The 24,015-nt window shown below is 35.6% G+C and overlaps 1 protein-coding gene and 1 long non-coding RNA gene across 4 annotated transcripts in view; one reads left to right on the forward strand and one right to left on the reverse strand.

Moving 5' to 3' along the window:
* The window catches only part of LOC143223231 (zinc transporter 7-A-like), a 93,469-nt gene that overhangs the window by 44,300 nt on the left and 25,154 nt on the right, over positions 1–24,015 (forward strand). The window lies entirely within an intron of this gene.
* Positions 3,640–11,474, reverse strand: LOC143223232 (uncharacterized). The gene is made up of 3 exons (XR_013012780.1): positions 11,440–11,474; positions 6,447–6,519; positions 3,640–3,966 (listed from the first exon to the last, which is right to left on the reverse strand). It is a non-coding gene; the product is annotated as an uncharacterized LOC143223232 (long non-coding RNA).

A 24,015-nucleotide genomic window follows, 5' to 3' on the forward strand; every position in this document is an offset into this window, starting at 1 on the left:
AGCTGGTGGTGATAACTAACTAACTAAGAAATAGTTTAAAATATATCCTTATAGAAAACAAAATATATGAAAAATTAGATTGCGTTTTACTACAGGTAAGGATTTCCCAAATTAACAGTTAAATGTTTTAATAAATTAATCACTTATCAATTATACTGAATGTTATTCAACTATTTTTGGCAGGAAAAAAATAATAACGCATTGTGGCTTAAAGCAACATCAAATAAATTAAAAACATGCGGAACAGCAAATTACAATTATGTAGGTGTAAATATCCAACTTCTTTTTATGTATCTTGTTAAATAACTGTTAGTATTAAAACGTGCCCTGGAGAAAATGTGTCATTATTAGCCATCTTTAATTTCACATCCTTATTCCCTGATATATATCTCAAATTACAGACATTTTTCCGGGCTTTAACTACTGAAGAGAGACAATACACAAGGTCATATCGAATAATTTTATGTTTTTTCCTGTTGCAAGTGTTAAGTGTACAGGGCTTGACCTTAGAGTTAGCAGAAAAGGAAAGTGGACCACGTGTATTTTGGTTCACTGTCATAAGAAGATACTTCAATCTTTGAGGCTGTGGGTATGCTTCAAGAGTGAAAGTCAAATCAGTTATTCGGTCAGAAAATAACGATTTTAGAGTTGAATTGTTTATTTGGAATGAAGCACAGATATACAATGGGTTATTTGTGCTCTGCCCACCACGAATATCAAATCCCGATTTGTAGCGGTGTGATCCCGTATATATACCGCTGTGCTACTCGTGGGTGCAACAGTTGTTGGTAGGTGTTATTCTGTAACTAACTCCTATCTACTTTTATGCTAAAGCATAAATTAACCTATTTTACGACAGTTCGGTGTGAATATGTGCGTGTTTAATCTTAACAAGGACTCTCTGTGCTATGCCCACCATAGCTATTGTACAAACTTTATTTTGGGAAATTTCTTTATATAGCTGAAAAGGTAGAACTAATAAAGGAAATTTAGAAATGTTAAGAAAAAATTGTTTCAGTTACGATGTCAAACATCTGTCATTTCAAAACCAATTAATTATACACGTGATTTTACGTTCCTCTAAAATAAAAAAAAAAAATTACTGATTGAGAAAATATTACATAGCGTCTAAACTAGCTTCTGCCTTGATATTTGATAACGAATTTGCTAGACCACATAATTGATTTCAAAATACAATAACAGCAACTTTGACGTGAAGTAAATACTGACTTTTTATAACTACATTGTTTGAACCTTTAACATGATACCATCACCAGTTAAAATTGTTGTGATTCTATTTTGAAATTAACGGTTACTTTGCTTGCTTTGGGATTATGTCATGATAATTGCCAGGATAAGGTTGTTTCCTATAATTAATTAATCTGAAAATAACAAATAATCCTTTCATCTTTGGTTAGATTTGAACCAATGAAATATATTTAAAAATTGATGCTTACTGAAGGGTCCTCTGATGTGTTTTGTTTCAAGGGTAGATAAAAAACAAAATGAAGAGTAACAAGTATTTTTATTTCTTGTTTTCAGGTTCATGTGTCATGCTATGTCGCATGTTACAGAGTACATAATTATTCTGATGATTCATGGCATGTGCACGTTTTACTAATGTCACGGCAATACAGATTGCAATGTTAAGTCTCACTTATATGACATCATTGTTTTTATTAATTTCGCGCAAAGCTACACGAGGGCTATCTGCGCTAGCCGTTTCTAATTTAGCAGTGTAAGACTAGAGGAAAGGCAGCTAGTCATCATCACCCACTGCCAACTCTTGGGCTACTCTCTTACCAACGAATAGTGGGATTTACCGTCACATTATAACGCCCTTACGGCTGGAAGGGCGAGCATGTTTGGTGCGACGGGAATTAAAACCCGTGACCCACAGATTACGATTCGAACGCCTTAACCCGCCTGGCTGTCCGACAAAAACTGAACTAACCGACCACGCGTGTATTCGGAAAGAGATAGGGCATTTCTGTTGGTATCCTCAAAGGTAGGGTGACTGAAATGTGGTTTAATACGTCATGTGAAGAAATAAATTAATGTACAGATTGATATTTTTTTTTACATTAACGTGGATGAAGAAGTTAAAACATTTAATTGCTGTTATGTCAAGTGGATGATAGTAACAAACATAAAACACGAATTCGTTGTTAAAAGACGTTACACTGACATGTATAATATGCAAACTCCATACAATTTAAACATTGCTATGAAATGAATATTAAATTAATAATCATAGATCATCCAAAAGTGATGTCTAAACTACTGTATTTTTCATATCTGAAAAAAAGACGTTTTTTGAAACAGATCTTTACTGAATTTAAACTTTAAAATTAATTTGTTCTAATATCTTCTACTAGTATGGGCCAGCAGTGGATAATATTTAGTGTGTATGGTTGCGCTTTTCTTATGTCTAAAATTCGATCCACAATGCAGCTAAATACAGTCCGTAATTTTCGTTTTGTCCCGCGTGATACGAATGACAGTCAGTTCCGGCACTACGAGTTCGATACAGTATCTTACTGCAGTGGGTGCTTCCAAGTGGTCGGTCAGTTTAAAATTAGGAAGGATAAGATGATTCTGACCTGTCATTGTTTGAAAATTATGAGGTCACAATTTTAACTAGACAATAGTTGTGTTAAAATGTACGAAATTTTGAAACAAAACACCGACTGGAAGTTCAAGTTAAACTTTCTCCAGACATTTAGTCTCATTAGTTGCTCTTTTAGATAACTAGTGCGTCAAAAAAAGACCATGTAATAATACTGAGGCCACTTTGTGGATCATATAATGAGTATTGAGTAAATAACTATTTGATGACTGACCACTAAGAAATCATCGTTATTTCACCAGGTGAAGTATAGCTAAACAGTCAGTACAACTTCCACTTGTATGAGAAAAATATACAAAAGGCATGCAACATTCTCCACAAAGCCACTTGTACTGACAGCTAGCCACCTGCTAGTACAGCGGTATGTCTCCGGATTTACAACGCTAAAATCAGGGTTCGATCCCCTCGGTGGGCTGAGCAGATAGCCCTTTGTGGCTTTGCTATAAGAAAAACACACACAACACTGACAGCTTTTGTGTTTAACATTCGTCTAAACTGTAACCAGGAGAAACGATTATGTGCATACATGTATGGTCAAAAATGTATGTTTCTAAGATGATCCTAAGAAACGATAAGGCCAGTCAGACCATGGCCTGAACAAAATTGTTACAGTTACAATTTATGTATTACAACTTGTTTCTTGTGATGTAATAGTTTGCGTTCAGTATATGCAATATACTATGTAAATCCTCGTAGTTACGAGTCGTGATACACAAAGTTAGTCTGGTTGTCAGTACTTCTTTTTTTTTTCTTCAGAAGCACGTGGAAATTCTCAGCCTTCTCAATAAATAATGTGATTTTCTCGAGCTGTGCGGATTTTGCCGTCTTTTCTCTTTGTTTGGTCTGTAGACATGTTCCCTGCTGAAGGTCTCTTTGATGGCACTTTTGGCAGATCATATAAAGACCTGAAGTCGCTTCTTGAGAGACTTTTTCGACGAAGTCGATCCTTTGCACAAGTCACTGGAATAAAAGCAATAATTACGAATAATGAATATGTCATAGTACATTTACAACCTCCACGGCAAAAAGGGTGAGGGTGTTTGGTGTGACGAGAGTTCAAATCTGCGTCCCATGGACTTTGACTGGAGGATCCTGACAACCAGTAAAGCTAAGAGTAAGAATTTACTTTAAAATACGTACGTTTTGGGTATGATCATCTGGAGGAGCTAACTGTTCTTGTACGTCAGAAAAGACGTTAGCTTTTTGACTTTTGATGCTTGAGTTACTGATTGCTCTCGGAAGAAATGAGGTTTCCTGAGAAAGGCAAGGTCTTATGGTTTCAGCAACATCATATTGAATTGTTCCCACGTGCTCGATCTTGTCTGATAGTATTATGCCTGAAGAAGAAATATTATAAAGATGTTTTCTTTATAAACGTGCCTTCTAAGAAGTTCCTAACCAATATATTTACAAATATTTCATTTTGTACACACACAAGCAAATTTATCTATATATATGTATACAGGATGTGAAATGAACAATTACATTTTGGTTTCGGGGGAACCCTACATTCACTAACTCACTACTGCAGTTTATTACAACTTTGTCCCTGCAAAAACGATATAGAAACTGAATTGAGCAACTTAAAGAATATGGTACTGTCTAGAAGTTTAGTCTAAACGTTATAGGTGGTGTTTTTATTGAAGTTCAGAACCTTACAAAATACTATATTGCCCCGAGCTTCTACCGACATTTCGTTTCAAACCAGAAATATCTCATGAATTCATTAACTTCTTTAATAATTTTAGCACTCTGGCATTAATTCTTCCAGTAAAATAAAGACCTTGTTATCTAACCCTAAATAACTCCTGTTAAATGAACAATACAAGACATATATATGTATATAGTCTCCCATGCGATTGTATTAATAAATATATTGGACATATTATTTTTAAATAATATATGACTTTAGTATCATTTTTATCTAAGTAGAGATTATACTTAACTAATGACTAATCTAAATCTAATTTAAATTAAATGCAGATATCCTTTCCAACATGTCACCAATTTGTAACAAATATTCTCTCCTACACTATTCTGAAACTAAAAAAAACAAAAGAAAAGATATTGTTTAGAAACTATAGAGATAATAAAATCAAACGATCCTTTACTTAGCCGTGATAATTAATGGCCATAGCAACATCAACCATATTTGGTTACGTTTATTCGCCTACCATAGATTTGGCTAGCCTTGACTTTTATCTATAACCCTACTGAAAACATTTATTTTACAATAAATTATTGTGTTTTTGTTTATGTACTTATATATAAACCATGTACTGTTGAGTTAAAGACCATACTTGAAGAAGACAGGCCAATATTTTGTGGAAACATGTTGTAGATCACTTCATTGTATGTATAAATCGTTGTTTGCCAATTTGTCGTAATATCGGCCTAATGTGCTTCTTTACATAAGTATCAAAGGGAATGTGTACTTCTGCCTTATGTTCCATGTTTAATTATTATTTTATTTTATTTGTTTAATATCAGCAAAATATTTTATCTTATATTTCAATCGACGAATAAGATAAAGCAAATTTTTGTTAATGTTAAAGGAAATATACAATTAAAACAAAAAGTTGAAATTTATAAATTTGAATGTTGACATCGAAGAAATTATAAGGTACAGACAAAAGAGTTCTAAAATATCGTTTAACAGGACATCATGTATGAAGAAAAATAAAAATATTTATTTCTAAGAATATGTCAAGACTTCTAATACTTTTTGTTTTATCTGAGATAAACTTATTTTTCGCGCTACGATAATGTTTATAAATATTAAAGTGTAAAACCTCAGCATGGTGTCACATCCCCTAATATGGTGTTCAGCTTTGGCTAATCATTAGAAGCACACGATTGTGGTTTTAAATGCGAATGTTATTTGAGATGTGCATGTAATAAAAGAGTCATGCAAATTAGTTGTCTTATGATTTTTACTTTTCTTTCATCCAACTTTACCCGATAGTGATTCTTGTAAATTGGTTATGAACTAAGTCTGCGGAATTTATTGGATGTAATGTAACATTCAATTTTTGTCTTATTTTATCTGTGTGTAGTCTATTCCAGTTAACTGATTATTTTGTATTCCATTAGAATGTAGTGATAAGTCATGTTCACTTAAAATATAGTCAAAACGATTCTGGTTTGGTTTCAACTCTTCAAAAGAAACGTATCTGCTAGATTACGACAAGTCCCAGAGCAAGATTTTCTTTTCTCTTCAATATATTTTTGGGCTTTTAGAAATGTGTTTTGCTCTCTACATTTTGATCCTTTTTAATTATATTTGATTTGTTAAGAAGGTAGTAAAATGTACCGAACTTAAGACGTGTTAGTTTTTAAGGCCTAAGACACTTTGATGGTCTTGCATAACTCTGGCTTGAAATATTGGGCTCATATGGTCTGTCTTTGCTTTGATAAGAAAAGAGTTCAGGATATGTATTGACTAATTCTGTATCATTAACTGATTAGTCGATTTTATCATATTAATATTCTGAATGCATATTGTCGAACACTAAGTTTAGTTGTAGAAAGTGGAAGTTTATGCGTTGAAAGTTATGTATTGATACAAAATGTTTTCTTTGCCAATTTCTTTTCTCCGTTTTTGGATAGAAATTGTTTGTGAAACATTTCTGTGTTGTTTTGGTGAAGTTTTAATTCTATACTTTGGTTGCTTGTGTTCAAGTACTTCAATTGGTGTAAATTAGTGAAGAGGGGGAGAAAGAGGAAATTTTTTCCTCGGGTCTACAGATAAAATAAATATTCTGACTAAAACCTAATAGTTTTAACAATAGACAACAGAAAAATAGAGATATTTTACCTTTTTCTTTGGAGCTATTATTGGCATGTTCAAGGTTTTTGGAATAGTTGGAGGTCATTGGTTTTGTGGTATTCTAGTGAAACAAATATATATATAAAACCAGAACGTTGTTTGTTTGAATTTAAGCCAAAGCTACACAATGGGCTCTTTGCGCTTTGCCCATCATGGGTATTGAAACTAGGTTTCCAACGTTGTAAATCCGCAGATATGCCGCTTCTTTTATTAATTTCTTCTACCATTTTCGTAACTTCAAACGTCACTGTTCAGAAAATAGTTTTACTGATAACCTTTCACAGAAAAACCTACAAATATTGCTTTTCAACAACATATGAATAATTTAAATTAAATACGTATGATTTTCAAAGATACAAACATATAATAAAGTCCATGTATAAATTTAGTACATTACAAATGTTCCAAACTAACTAAAATTAGTCATTATACTTTCTTTTTTAAATATTATTCTCATCATTCTATTCCTCATAATTTTTATAGAAATGGAACTTAGTTATTTTATAGTTTCGTAGTTTTACTTACTTTTTGTTTTCTGTAATTGTCAGTAAATTTTTTCACGGTTTCACAGTTACAACTGGTTTCACACAACCACATTTTTCTGTACTTTTACTACAAGATCATTAAAATTGTGCCAAAAATTTGCAAATATGTTTTTCAAAAAATAATCTTTTCTGATTTATATTACGTTCTCAAAAAGGGGAAACATGAAAATGTAGTTTTTTTTAGAGCTCTAAATATTTTCAAAACACGCTCAGAAACTGTTTACTGGTATATAGTATAATATAGTATAATATCTTAACCCATCTGGCTAGCCCTAAAAGAGCTATATTTCATGTTTTCCTCTTCTGGGAATCTAATATAAAAGATGAAAGATAATTTTTCGAATTTTTTTTTTCCGCAAGCAATGTGGTACAGCAGTATGTCTTACAATGTTAAATACCTGGTTTCAATATCTGTAGTGAGTAAAGCAGAGAGAGCCACTTGTGTATCTTTATGCTAACCTTGTGAAACTAAATCACTGAATTAAAGTTTTGGTATTAGTTTAAATCGCCAGTAGTAAGAGGCCATAAGAAACTGGATGTGTAAAGATAGTAGAAGTTGTAAAATTGTGAAAACAGTTAATAAGACTCATATATAGAAGAAAAAGTAAGTAAAAGTATGAAATTATAGAATAAATAAATTTTATTTATATTATAATTATAAGGAAAAAATCATTAAAATAACATCTTATTATGAAAACGAAAGTATACTGATTAATTATATTTATTTTTTAACATTTTAATATACTTTGTTTCTACATAGACTGTATCGTATTGTTACTTATGTATTTATTTTAGATCATTTATATTTAGTTGAAAACCAGTACATGTATGTTGTTATATAGATTCACGGTAAAACTATTTCCCGAATAGTGACCGTTAATGTCGAAATACCGGTAGAATAAATTAGTAAAAGAAGTCAGACGATCTGGTGTTTTATTAGATATATTAGTATTTCTTTTAAAACAATATTTAAAAATAATTAAAATCTTTAGGTAGGAGAAGAAACACTGGTTATTAAGTAACCCAAATACATTAATATTAATTTTACGAATACATTAAACTTATTTCATTTTAAAGAATCAGGTGTGTATGTTTTATATTTTCTCATAGTAAAATTCAACGTAAATATTAATCTGTCTTTGATATAAATATATAATGTTTTGTCCTTTTTAGAATTTAAGGAGGCATCAATGAATATCAAAATAAAGAACAGCACTTATTAATGTTAACTTATTTTCATTGCTAATAAGATTTGTCAAAATTAATTTATGTTAAACTTAAATTTAAAGCTAACACATTAATCATCGGATCCATCAGAACTTATAATACAGAACTGACATAATAGAAACCTTAGCTACCATCCTGAACATGAGTTAAAGTTGATATATCTGAGACTAGAAAACAAATTTATATGCAAAAACGGCTCGTTTGGGTTGAGAAAATATTTTACATAGAAGAGCGTACAACGTTTCGACCTTCCTTGGTCATCGTCAGGTTCACAAAGAAAGAGGTAACTGACCGGAAGCTGACCACATGTTTGAAAGGGGTTGTGTAACTGTGTGTCGAAATGTAGAGGGCGGTATTAGATGTTTGAATATATAATTTTATTTATTTATTGTATTAATATAGGTATAAAGGCGTTCCTTTATATTGGTTTATTTTGGGTTTAAGTTGTTGTATAAGTAAGGCTTCTTTAATTTTGCGTTTGTTTATGTTTGTTTCTTTATTTAGTATTTGAGTGTTTTCTATGGTTATGTTGTGTTTATTTGACTTGCAGTGTTCGAAAACGTGTGAAGGTGACTTTTTATGTTCTTTGAATCTGGTTTCCATTTTCTACTTGTTTCTCAATATAGAAGTCGTGGCAGTTATCACATTGTATTTTATAAATAATGTTGGTGTGGTGTTTGTCAGTGTAGTTTTTACATAGTATAGACCTCAGTTTTGTGCCGGGTTTTTGAATAAATTTGGTATTAACTGGAATGTCATATTTTGTTACTAATTTTTGCCAAATGTTGGTTATTTGTTTGCTGATGTCAGGAATATATGGTATACAGCAGTATATGGTTTCGTGGTTTTTTGATTCGTGAGCTGTATTTACTGTAGTTGGTTGATTTTGCTTTCTGTCTAGGTGTGTGCGTATAATGTTTTCTACGGTTTGTGGAGGAAACTTATTGATGTTGATGAAGTATTGTTTTATTTTGTCTAATTCATCGTTAATTTTATCTGGTGAGCATAGTTTTATGGCTGTGTTTATTTGGTTTCTTAGTATGTTGAGTTTTTGTTTTGTTTGATGTGCTGAGTCCCAAGGAATGTATAGTCCAGTATGGGTGATTTTTCGGTGGATTTCTGTTTTGAATTGTGTGTCAGTTCTTGTAATTTTGAGGTTAAGAAATGATATTTGATTGCTTTCTTCCTGTTCACATGTGAAGTTAATGTTGTGATGTATAGAGTTAATGTGATTGAAAAAATTAAGTATGTGTTCTGTAGATTTGAATCCCGCAACCGTGTCATCTACATATCTGTACCAGTATAGTGGTGGATGTAATGCTGTGTTAATTGCTTGTGTTTCAACTTGTGTCATAAAAATATTGGCTAGAACTGGTGATACTGGGTTGCCCATGCTTAGGCCATTTGTTTGTATATAGTTTTGGTTGTTGAACATGAAGTTTGTCTTTATCGTGGTGAATTCTATGAGGGTTGCTAACTGGTTACTGGGAATTTCTATAGTTGGGTTAGGGTCTCGGATATAGAGTTCTAAGGCTATCTTGCAGGCTTCAGTGGTTGGAACTTCTGTAAAGAGGGATATAACATCGAAACTGGCCATTAAGGCTTTATGATTAAGTTGATTTAGATTAGACTTGAAATTAAAAGAGTCTTTGATGAATGAGCTGGCTGATGTTACATATTTGGAGAATGCCCATGCTATGTATTTACCAAGATTGTAATTAAACGATTCATATGTGGACATTATTGGTCGTAATGGACAATCTGGTTTATGAGGTTTGGGGATGCCGTATATTTGCGGTGTGCGTGAGTCGGTTTTACGTAGGTAGGAATAAAGTGTTTGTGAAATTGTGTTGGCTTTTTTCATTTGTAGTAGTAATTTGTTCAGTTGTGTCTCGTGTGTCTTTGTTGGATTTGTGTTTATTTGTTTAAATTTGTTCGTGTCTGATAGGATGTTATTCATTTTTGGATGTATTCATTCGTGTTCATTATGACTATAGCGTTCACTGAGAAAACAAATTTGTCTTCTTTACTTATTACTAAAATATAATAGATATGTACTTTGATGAACTAATTCTTTAAAGGCACAGTGTGAAATTTGAAATTCCTTCAAAAGAATGGCTTAACATTCGATCACAATAGTTTTAAGATTGTGTATTCAAATTTGAATATAAGTTAAATATGTACAAACATATACTTCAAGTGTAAGTGCAATAAGTATAAAGTACGTGTTTTTTTGGGATTCACTCTACAGTTGATCTATATTTTATGTGTCAGTAGATTTACTGTTTAATTAGGTGTGTATCCAGAATATTATTATGTTTCTCCAATAAGTTATCCAGCGTGGCTTAACAGTTAGAATGGGTCCATAGCTCGAATTCCGTTACTGTGAATTTACTCTTTAGACTTTCGGATTGTGAGTGCGTTATAAGAGTGACGGTGAAATCCCAAAATTCGATCATCATAGTTCAAGCGTTTGTGGCGAGTGGTGTTGGCCAGCTACCTTCTCTGTAGTCTACCAATTCAAAATTAAGGACGAATGGCATAACAGTTCTTGTTTTCCTTTTATTTTTGTTGTTGTTGAATTTTGTACAAAGCTAGGGCTATCCCGCTATCCGCCTCTAACTGTAATATTCCAAAACTAGAAATGGGTTACTCTTGACTAACGGATAGTGAAATGATCGTTACAGTATAATGGCCACAAGGCAGTAACAAAAAGTCATATTCGATAGAAGGATTCGACCACGTGAATGTAGCTCACTAATCACCAGGATACGCCAGACCAACTGTTGTTCAGAAATGTACGAAAACAAATAACATCATTCACAAAATACGAAAGAATGCAATATCCGTTTTACAGAAAATAACATTTTTTCTTCCAAACAAAGTGTCTCTCCCAGTACCCCAGTGGTATATCTGAAGCTTTATAAAGTTCAAACTGAGTTTCGTTACCGGTGGTGGAGGCAGCATGGATCGCCAATTGTGTAATGTAGCCTTATGCTTCACAACAAATAAACAAAAGTAAAACTACATTTCTGTGTTTATTGCATAATTTTGAAACATAAATATTGCTTAACAGCACCTTAAACTAAATGATTGTTAACACTCACGTCATACATTTCTGAAACATCTATTGTTATTGTGTCTTTTGAAGTTGTTTCTACAATTTCCTCGGGCTTTACGTTAGAATATTCAGATTGTGGATATCCTACCTGATGCTGGTTTCTTTCTCTCTGCTTCCAGATTATAATACTAAAAGAAAAAGAAGTGATTTTGCTAAATCTGTTTGTAGTTATAGGTATACCTTTATATTAAAGGTAAGATGAGACCACGACATATAGGGGCATATTTACTGTAATATGTTAATCGTTAACTTCATTATAATATAACTGGTATATTAGTACACCAGCTAACTGACATGTTTTGTGATAGCATTCTTATTCGCTTTAATCAACATAACAAATTTTCGTTATTCGAAGACAACTTTAACCTGTTGACTGTTAAGTATTTCAGCTGCTACTATACAACTCTAATGCTTCTTCAATTTGTAACATTTTTTCGTGACGACATTTTGGATCGAAAGTGAAACAATTTGTAAGTAGGTCAAATGAATGTATGGTGTTAACATCTAGCGTTAAAGTTAGGTATTAATAAGAACGAATTCACTCGTCCGTGGCACTGTGTTACCGATCGGCTTGGACGAGTTATCTCGTTTATGACGCTGAACAGGTTAAATTAGATCCTAGTTTCAGGTAAGTGGAAAGGAAATAAATACGAAAATATCAATTCTATATTAAATGATTTAACTATCAATTTATTAAATCTTATCAGTACTGGTAAATAACAGTTTAATCTACATTATTTTGTCTAGTGTAGGTACTAATTAAATATTCGACTTTAATTGCTAATTCTATAACTCTTGAGTCGTAAATCGTTTACATATTAGAAATATTTAATTTGTATAAAAATCGTAAGTATCATTGTAAATTTTCAATATACGAAATCATTTTAAATCATGATAGTAAACGTTAGATGTATTGAAGTATTTCTAAACTATTACTCCTTCCAACCAATTAACTGTAAACTTCAAGATTAATAACACTACAATTAGGAGTTCGATCCCATTGGATGGCTCTGTATCTACATCTGTTGTAACTGTAAAAATAAACAAATCTAATCAACAGAAACATTATACTTACCATAATAAAATATTAAAAGTAGCATTCCCATTGTTGCGAATAGAAACGAAATTATAGACATCTTTATTGTTATTGATTCTGAAATGAAAACAATGACAATAGGTTAAATTGTCTAATACTTTTTTCTCTTTGTAAATGATTTTACTTTTGTATTGCAAGTAATAGTTACAAATGTAAACAATCAATTAATTAAACTTGTTAAGTTGCAATGTTTGTATCACACCGTCACTCAGTAACATAGATCAATCTCACGTCAGCTTGATACTCGCCATCAACCTAGTTGATTAGTTTGAATATTTTCAACCAAAATAATACATAAAATTAAAAACTATGACCAAAGAATTATGAAATATACTCTTATAGAAAGATTGAAATTTTTTAACATTGCTAAAAGTCATTGAAGTAACTTCAAACTTCTGTTATAAAAAGGCTGTGTTTGTTTGTCTTTGGGCAAACCATGATTTTCCCCATCATGAATCCATACATGAAGATTTCATAACATTAATCATAAACATCACTAAACAACATATTTTTATTCCCATACACAATACAACAGTTCAGGAGCTGTACAAAACATAAAGCACAAGATACAACAACACAACAAAGAAAGTAAGTCAGCACCATAATGACAACAAACATAGTAGATTTGTTAAGTTTTTTTTTACTATTTTGATAAGTTTTTTTAAACAGAGAATGAGATCGTCATTGAATGGTTTGTAGAAGACGGTCTCGTTTAGTTGCTTCTCAGCCTCTTAAACAGACAGATCTCTTTAGGCATCACTATTGACATTTCCACATCTACATTTACTACCAACGTACATTATAAACCCACTGACAACCATTCCTATTTACAGTTCAATTTCTCCATCCTACTTTTCACAAACACTCCATTCTTAAGGGACAATTCCTACATTTGAGATGTCTATACTCTGACAGTACAAACGACACTACTTATTATTCTAGACAGCATAATTATCCCAACACCAATGAAAAGGCAAAACTTGCCACATTCTTTATCTCAAGCTGACTGTGTCTCGTCTAAGGACAAACCACATAGTGACAGAGATCCTTTAGTCCTCATATTTCTTCCTTTAACTGTACAGAATAGCAGAATTGCCCAATGGAACATTACCTAACAAACGAGAGAAAATACATCCCTCAACACCCCCCCCCAATTTCTTTCAAACGCGAGAAGAATTTCAAAGACTGTCTAGTACATTCCAAATTACAGACAGAATCACTTTCACTTGTACAAACTAACAGAACTGATCCGTATCGGTGAACTATTCGTCTTGCATGCGATTATATCACCAACGTTTGCTTTATTAGTTGTAAACATCACTGACTTGTACGCAATGACACCTTTAACCCTTCAGTTCCCAAACACCTCAACTCTCTGAATCATGATGGAATTAGCGACATGACCTCAACCCCATAAAAAACTATGATATCGAAATCGAAAAACATGAACTTATATTTAACTAAATTCACACAGAATTAATTAACGTTGTTTTAAAGTGATTATTAGCTTCCTTGTGTATCACTTTGCCACCCCTGTGACCTTGACATCATATACACGTGTCCCCTGAGCAATATTCTTTTTATTATTAAATCCTTATTTTGTTTATGGAAAAATGTTACTTGCGGAGTTGTGAGAGGATCATACAGTTTTTAAGAGTATATTTTCGTTTGTGTATGTTAAATGAAACGTAATAAATTGTCAATGACATACATAATAGTTTTTATTTTCTTTATACAAACTGCAAAGAAAGATAACATCAGCTCATGTTGATCAATTAAAATAACGTAATAATGTTTGTTCTGAAGATTTTTCAAATAATTTGTGAACAAGCTTATAAAAATTAGTTATGGTGACTGTGAAATACTGTATCCAGTGTACCTAAACAGAATGAACATACTGTATCCAGTGTACCTAAACAGAATGAACAATTATCTGTGTTAGGTTTTACTTCTTATATTAGAGTTACCCAGGATGTAATAGTATCTCCACTAATAAATAATATGAAATTGAAAAGTTCAATTATTCATTTATTTCTGCAATATAGTGCTAATCATAGTACAGCGAATGCATTTTTGCACCACTAAAATATTGGATTTGTTTATTTTCATATAACTTCTGTTGGTGTATGTACGTGGTTTATTAAGTAATTCTCAAATTTTAGGCATATATGCATTGCTGCAACAATGAAAATATATACAAGATAATGTAATTTAAAATAACTTATTCCCCATTAATTGATTCATTATTATTGTGATATAATGCATCTTGCAACTTAATCATTCATATATGTTTATACGAAATTTAGTGGCCAAGTCACATAAATAAAAATAATTTATACGATCTCAGTGAGTTAACACACAAAGTCAATCCAAATTATCATAATTAAATTGCAAAGGTTTAGCAAAGTATACTGTTGTTTTTTTTAACTATTGTGATACACCAATTGCTTCCACAAATTCTGAGTGAACCTTATAAACGTAATATTGTGAGTGAAAAATAAAATATTCGATGTCAGCTTCTGTGTGTGTAATCTTATAGCAGAAAGCACCTTTGTTTTTATTCAGGGCATTTGTTTTTCTCATTGTCACCAAGATATGGTAATTATTTTTGTTTTCAAAAAGTAACGTTTTCAAATGCATTTAGAAACACAAACTTATTTACACAAGAAAAAGCCTTGAATTAAGACAAGTATTATCTTTGTTTTACAATTTCTCTGATAATTCTTTCAGGTGAAATTAAGAGCGTGGTCATTTCTGCATATAACCAAACCAGAAAAAAACATTGTTTGTACAAAACTAAATTGCAGAGATTATACAGTTAATCTAAGAGTTACCAATGGGGGTCAACAAATATATTAGTTGCAAAGAGTTGGATATATTATAACCCATGCATTTGAGTAAACTGAGGACTGAGTACAGACATCGGAGTATAAAGAGAGTTGAGTGAATTCTACTAAGATAATTTTAAATAATTAGTTCAAGAAATGTTGTGAAAACCATAGCTGATATAAGTAGTCATTGAAAGGCATAGGACTTTTATAACCTCTTTGGTGTCGTAGGTAGTACAACGCCACCAAAAATGATCACTTTTAGAAAGGTTATTTAACAACCCTTTCCTACACAAAATGTTGACATTGGAAAACAAAAAATACATGTATAGATCATCTTGGAACGTCAAAATCATCCAGAAAGAGACCTACAACATGTCACACCCCTCACCCGTTGTACACAAAGTGCAGCATCTTGCAACAGGTGAGAAAACATGAACATCAGTGTCAGTAGTGAAACCCATCTTATCTTGGTGTCTCAGACAACAGTATGTAAGGTAATCAGAGTGTGTCCATCTGAAAATCGACAAGTGTCACGTGTACACATGCTATTTACACAATGCATACATTCAACCATTTTATAACTAAAGCATTTGGAGAAAGAAATGGGTATAATGCTTTTCCAAACAAAGACATACCAGTCAAATCGTTCATAGATGAGACTGCTGGAGAATCATCATCCTTGTACACTTAGATTGATTAAGGAAAGCAGTAGTGGTGTATTTTTTACGTAGCTGTCTTACAACAGAAACTTTTCCAATATTGAACTGTAACGATACTGTGAGGTTCAAAAATAGTTTTAATGCAATGTATTCAACCTCTATATTAAGATAATTGTTTTATTCCAGTCATCCATCGTTGTTAGGGGCTGATGTATAAATTTAACAACTTTCTCTACAGGTTCTGGCTTAACATAGTGGTAAAACCCCTCAATTGGCCAAGTCTCATTCACTTTCACATTCGAAGCTCGATGTTAGTTTCTACATGAAGAAATCAGAAATTTACTGTCTCTATTGTCTGAGATTTTTTACATCGTTTGTATCTAAAAATTCTTCCTATATTATTTAGGTACCACATTATTTTATATATAGAGAGAACTCTTTGAATTTACTCAGAATTAGTTGGTGTGGGGGTTAACATTTGACAAAACACTTACGCACTCCCCTCGGTGTGGATTCCTGTACGTGGTGAGGGGACCTCCCAGGGAAGGTTCTGTTCTATCTGGTTACCTTCTCTGGGATCTAAACATCCACCCACGTGTTTGCCGTGCGTGGCGACCCGTGAAGGGGAGGAGAGGATCCTGGTGGTTGAGGGGTCCAACCCTAACATACCACTTTGGCCTCGAATTCTTGTAGACGGGCGGCCTTTGGGTGGCCCCCCTTGGGTCAATCGGCTGGTCCACTTGGGCTAGAGTCAACCAAGTACCAGTGTTGGAAGTTCTCAACGGGTGTTGTGGACATTGTGCCTGATGCTGGTGTTTGGGTATAGTGCTCACGAAACCCTGGCGTTGCTGCATTGTCCTTGCGTGACTTTGTAGTGCGTCCCCTTGTAGGGCTCCATGGTGGGTAGGGTCACTGGGTACCGAAATTTTTTCTTTTCCTATGGATCCTCTAAAAATTTAAATAAAATTGTAAAAAAACAGTCAGAACAGCAATCTTCAACATCAGTAACACACGTACCTCATTTTCTTATATTACATTCTCTTTCGGAAAAACCTTTAGGGCAAATGTCCCCTTTTTTTACTCAAAAGGGACTAGAGAGACTTGCTGGCTCTCCAAAATCAGTAAAGAAACTTCGATCTGGTGACATATTGGTTGAAACATCCACATCCCAACACAGTGAACTCCTCTTGAATTCAAAGGCAATTGGGGATATACCTATTGAGGTTACACCCCATGCTACCTTGAATTCTTCACGAGGAGTTATTGTTGAAAGAGATTTGAAGAACGTTCCCGAGCCAGAGATTCTCGCTGGTCTCTCCACTCAAGGAGTTTCTGCAGTGAGGTGCATCTCCACTCACAAAGATGGAATTACACTGCCAACAAATACCCTCGTTTTAACATTTACTTCACCACGTGCACCTGCCACCATCAAGGCAGGTTATCTCATTGCAGGGTTCGGCCATACATACCAAACCCTCTTCGATGTTTCCAATGTCAGAGATTCGGCCACTCAAAGACATCCTGTCGTGGTTCCCTGACATGTGCTCGTTGTGGAGGCAAGGACCACGATGCCTATGACTGTGACATGAACCCACATTGCGTAAACTGCAATGGTTCTCACCCCTTTTACTTTCATTCTTGCCCAAAATGGTTGGAGGAAAAGAGGTGCAGCGTTTGAAAACGACACATAACATTAGTTATCCTGAGGCTCGGAAATTGCTGTCCACAACTCCATCTCGGACATATGCTGCTGCACTTCATTCCACAACTACAGTGGGAGTGCAGACAGATCTCTCTGTGCCTCCAAGAGAATCGTTTTCAAAACAAATGAAAAGCCTTTTGACCTCCGTGGTTAAAAAGGTTGATGAATCGACTTCCACACCTATCTCTGTTCCTCCCATACCTTCCAACAAACCTCAAGATCCACGTCCTTCAGTTTCAAATACAGGCATTTCTTCTGATACATCTTTTTCTCCCACCACAAGAGACAAAACAATTATTCGTTCGCGTCCTCAGTCACTGGATTCCCCTTCCAATAACAAAAACCTGCCCACCCGACACAGAGCAGGATCCATGGAGGTTGATAGACCTCCTCCGACTAAAGACAAGTAAAGAAAAAAGACGTGGTCGTAAACCGAAGGGTTCTCCAGCCACTTCACCTACCCGTTCTTAAAATGGCCACCTTGATACAATGGAACTGTCGAGGTTTACGTTCTAATCTGGATGATATCAAAACGCTGATTGCTTCCTACCATCCTGTTTGTCTTTCTTTACAGTTTACAAGAAACATTTCTCAAAACTGCTGATACTGTCTCCATTCGGCAGTTTTCTCTGTACAGTAATGACAGGTTGTGTGATGGTCGAGTACATGGAGGGGTGGCACTGTTGGTTGATCAACACGTGCCCACCCTGTCTTTGTCACTCAACACACCCTTGGAGACTGTAGCCATCCGTGTTTCCTTGGGTCATACCATCACTGTTTGTTCTCTGTACCTGTTCCTGGAAAGACATATGATCAATCAGATCTTGATGCTCTCGTTGAACAATTGCCATCTCCATATCTAATCCTAGGGATTTTAATGGACATCATCCCTCTGGGGAAGTGCTATTATTGATGGGAGGGGCCGATCTGTAGAGCGGATGCTCTCTGATCACAATCTTTCTCTTTTCAATACTGGTTCTTCCACTTACTTTCATGTACCTACTCAGTCCTTTACCGCTATTGACCTCTCAGTTTGCTCCCCTTCATTATTCTCCCATTTTTCATGGAGGGTTGACAGTAATCCACTAGGCAGTGATCATTTTCCGATCCTTTTGAGAGAGACTGGCCGTGGTCGATGCCACCCTACCCGCGTGCCCCGGTGGAAGCTGGATCAGGCAGACTGGTCCACTTTCACTGCTCTCGCAGAACTTGATCCTGCCATCGTAAATCAGCCATCAATAGACGACTGTGTAGCAGCGGTAACTGACTGTATTACACATGCAGCTGCTCAGTGTATTCCTAAAACCTCGACACGTTTTCCACGATATCCTCGTCCGTGGTGGAATCCTGCTTGCCACTTAGCACGGAAGGCTCAAAAGCGGGCCTGGGATACTTTTCGTAGATATCCCACACTTTCAAACCGGGTTGCTTTCCAACGGGCCCGTGCACATGCTAGGTGGGTAAGACGTCACAGCCAGAAGGAATCTTGGATTAAGTTCACAACCAGTATATCTTCTACCACCAGTTCCAAGATCATATGGGACAGGATTCGAAAGGTTAATGGACACTACAATTCTATCCCCCTCTCGATCTTACTCTCTGATGGTCAGGAGGTGACTGATGTTCGGAACATCGCTAACACTCTAGGTGAAAGCTTTTGCCGGGTATCTAGCACTTCTGCTTGTTCCTCCACCTTCCTGGCCATCAAGACTCGGGCAGAGCGATCACCTCTTTCCTTTCGAACTGACTGTTTCTTTGACTATAATTGTCCCTTTACCCTGGTGGAACTAAAAATGGCCCTTCATCGGTCTGCCAGTACGTCTGTTGGACCTGATGATATTCATTATGACATGCTGCACCATCTATCTCCTGCTTCTCTTGATGTCCTTCTGATTGTTTTCAACCGGATCTGGCAGGAGAATGTTTTTCCTGATGCCTGGCGCCAGGCTATTATTTTACCTTTCTCTAAGCCAGGGAAAGATCCCAAGATTCCTTCAAACTACCGTCCAATTGCTTTGACGAGCTGTCTCTGTAAGACATTAGAAAGGATGGTTAATGCTCGTCTTGTTTGGTTCCTTGAATCAAACAACCTCCTCTCGCCCACCCAGTGTGGGTTCCGTCGACAGCACTCCACCACAGACCACCTAATTCGTCTTGAAACATCTATCAGAGAAGCCTTTCTCAACCGCCAACATCTTGTATCAATATTCTTTGACATAGAGAAGGCTTACGACACAACATGGAGGTATGGCGTTTTGCGAGACCTCCATACATATGGGTTACGTGGCCATCTACCCATGTTTATTAAAAAAAATTTTAATGGACAGGAGATTCCAAGTTCGTGTGGGTTCGACACTTTCCCGTTCTTTTGTACAGGAACTTGGAATCCCTCAAGGCTGTGTATTGAGTGTTACACTCTTCAGTATAAAGATAAATGCCATCACTGAACAACTCCCTCTCACTGTTGCGAATGGGCTGTATGTCGACGACTTTCACATCTCATGTCAGTCATCAAACATGAGATATATTGAGCGGCAACTACAAACCGCCCTCAGTTGTGTACAGAAGTGGACTCTGGCGAACAGCTTTAATTTCTCTCTCTCCAAAACTGTATGCCTGCACTTTTGCCGTCGACGGGGTATTCACCCTGATCCTGAACTTCATATCGGTGCAGTTTTGCTGCCAGTGGTCCCGGAGACCAAGTTCTTGGGGCTTATCTTTGATCGTAAACTGACCTTTATACCACACTTAAAGCAGCTTCGGGTCAAATGCACAAGAGCACTGAACATCCTCCGTGTTCTCTCTTCTACCAGTTGGGGGCAGATCGCTGTTCAATGTTAAAGGTATATCGTGCTCTTATTAGATCGAAACTCGATTATGGATCAATGGTCTATGGCTCTGCCAGACTCCTCAGCCTTAAAGATGCTGGACCCCATTCATCACCAAGGACTTCGACTCTGCACTGGGGCTTTCCGTACCTCTCCAGTTCAAAGTATATACATTGAATCTCATGAACCTTCTCTACACCTTCGCCGTTTGCAACTATCTTTACAATATACTTCGAAACTTCATTCCTTACCAAAGCATTCCACCTGGAAATGTGTTTTCCTTCCTCGGTCGGCAGTACTTTTTCAGAACAGACGATCTGTCATTGCTCCGTTTGGCCTTCGCATCCGGGAGCAATTGGATGAATTGGGTCTGTCCTTGGATAACATTGCAGATTCCACAGGTCGGCCCATCCCACCATGGCTTATTACAGCCCCAAATGTGACCTTTCTTTCAGTCACCTAAAAAGGCGGATACTCCAGATTGGAAGTACCGTCTTTTATTCAATGAATATCTTTCAAACAATCATTCAGTTCCCATTTATACAGATGGTTCCAAATCAGGTAATTCAGTGGGCTCTGCTATGGTTTGCTATGGGTCAGTAGTTGCGCGCAGAATCCCTTCTACAGCTTCTGTGTTCACTGCTGAACTGTATGCCATATCTCTTGCCCTGGATCATATTGCAGCTGAGCAGTACTCCAACTGCACTATTTATACTGATTCGCTTAGTTCTATACTTGCCTTGGAATCGCTACACGTTAGCTCACATCCTATTCTCGCTGATATTCGAAACCGACTGGCCCATTTCTCATTAGCAGCTACTTCAATCCAGTTTTTCTGGATACCAGGCCATGTTGGTATTCGCGGGAACGAGCTTGCAGACATGGCAGCTAAATATGTCTGCTTCAGCACCATCACTCCTATGCCTATTCCGTACATGGACTATGGTGTTGTCTTCAAGGCTCGGCTCCGTGCCAGCTGGCAGTCCACTTGGAATGAGCAACGTGACAACAAACTTTTTCAAATCAAACCCAAAATTGGACTTTGGCCATCTAGCTTCCGTAAAGTTCGGAAGGAGGAAGTTGTTCTCACTAGGCTACGCATTGGTCACAGTTTTTAACTCATCATTTTCTTTTATCTGGAACTGATGCACCAATGTGTAGTTTGTGTAACACTCAAATCACTATCAGCCACGTTTTACTTTCTTGCCATCGTTACAATTCTCAACGACGGCAATATTTTAAACATATTTTTTCCCAGGGTCAATCTGTAACATTGGACAGAGTTATTGGTGATGGTGACTCTGTCCACCTTGATAATGTTTTTAATTTTTAATGGCCATTAACCTTTTAATCTCATTTAAGTGTTGCATATTTATTCACTACACCTTTTAATTGTGGTTCCTTTTACAGTTTTAATCTCTCTCCTTCAATTTGACATTGGACAATGGCCAGAACATTAAATAACTCGACACCAGGACTGGAAAGGCCAACTTCAGGTGACTAACGCTCCTGTTTGAACTATCCGTTTGAACTACTCGTTAGTCATCCTGGCGAGTTGTTATTATACTTTTGCTGCATATCATTTCACACTTTTACTACTTAACTTTTTAGTACTGGCCATATTGACTCATAACCCGGAACCAGGACTGGAAAGACCAACTTCAGGTGACTGACGGTGGTTTTTATACTTACCTGTTAGTCTTCCTGGCGGGTTACGATCATTACCATTCTGCTACAGGTAGTTCTTTACAACTTTGTTGACTGGATGTCAACATTGGTTTTTACGCCATTTTCTGTTTTAATTGCCATTTTGCTTTTATCTTCAATTACTTTTACAAATTTTACTCCATTTACTCGACTTTTATCTTTTTACTGGACATTTGGCTACTCATTATTACGATTTTGCGGAGTGTCTTTTAAAAATTTTATTCTTTTACATTTTGATAATAGCTGCTATGACACATAACCCGGAACCAGGACTGGAAAGGCCAACTTCAGGTGATTGACGGTGGTTCTTGAACTTACCTGTTAGTCTTCCTGGTGGGTTATGATCATTAACATTTTGCTAGAGTAAATATTTTACAACTTTGAAGACTGGATGTCACCATTGGTTTTTACACCATTTTCTGTTTTAATTGCTGTTTTGTTATTACCGTCATTTACTTTTACAAATTTTACTCCATTTACTTGACTTTATCTTTTTACTGGACATTTGGCTACTCATTATTACGATTTTGCGGAGTGTCTTTTAAAACTTTTATTCTTTTACATTTTGATAATAGCTGCTATGACACATAACCCGGAACCAGGACTGGAAAGGCCAACTTCAGGTGATTGACGGTGGTTCTTGAACTTACCTGTTAATCTTCCTGGCGGGTTATGATCATTACCTTTTTGCTAGAGTAAATACCTTACAACTTCTTATACTCTGCCTTCTATCTTAACATTGTAGACTAGGTGTCAACATTGGTTTTATACTTTTGTTTTACCTTCATTTCCATTTATGTCTATTACTACATTTATTTATTTTTATTTTTTTTACATTTTACCGAATGTCTGGCGCAGATAGCCTCGCTGCTTTGTGCCATAAAACACTAAATCAATAAATCAATCAACTTACGCACTCTGAAAAATTACTTAGGCCTTTTTAAAATTATGTTTCTAATACAAAACTGCAATTTTTCTCTTGAATTGCCCCAGAGCGTAGTGGTATGTTTTGGATTCACATCACTAGAAAACGGGTTTTCGACACCCGTGATGGCCATGATGTAGCTTTGTGTTCAATTCTAAACATACAGTCTTGAATTATTAGTGTGCATTCTGTGTGCTGTATTTTTTGTGTGTATTTAATGTTGTTAAAATGTCTATTAGAATAAGAGAACAAATACTTCATCATATATTGCATAAACATTGACCCGGCATGGCCTAGCGCGTAAGGCGTGCGACTCGTAATCCGGGGTTCGCGTCCGCGTCGCGCCAAACATGCTCGCCCTCCCAGCCGTGGGGCGTTATAATGTTACGGTAAATCCCACTATTCGTTGGTAAAGAGTAGCCCAAGAGTTGGCAGTGAGTGGCGATGACTAGCTGCCTTCTCTCTAGTTTTACACTGCTAAATTAGGGACGGCTAGCGCAGATAGCCCTCGTGCGCGGATTTCAAAACAAATCAAATCAATGACTAGTGGGATTGACCATAACATTATAATGCCCTCTACGGTTGAAACGACGAGCATGTTTGGTGGGATGGTGATTTGAACTCCCAACCGTCAGATTGCACTGTAATCACCTGTCCATGCCAGGCCCACTATTCACTGGAAAAAGAGTAGACCAAGAACTCAGAAACTGAAATAAGACTTCATTTTGCGATGTAGAATATGTTAAAGCACTGTAATGTCAAAAATATGTAATTACAGAAGGTAATCGTTCATAAAATTATGTTAATTGAACAACACAATGACTGTGCTTATACTCAACAGTAAAGCCAATCTACCATAATCTTTTTTAATTTTTTACCAGAGGGGTTGACTATCACTCTTATAACGAACCCATAA

Source organism: Tachypleus tridentatus, chromosome 8 (genome assembly GCF_004210375.1).
Source record: "Tachypleus tridentatus isolate NWPU-2018 chromosome 8, ASM421037v1, whole genome shotgun sequence".
In the NCBI taxonomy this organism is placed as follows: domain Eukaryota; kingdom Metazoa; phylum Arthropoda; class Merostomata; order Xiphosura; family Limulidae; genus Tachypleus; species Tachypleus tridentatus.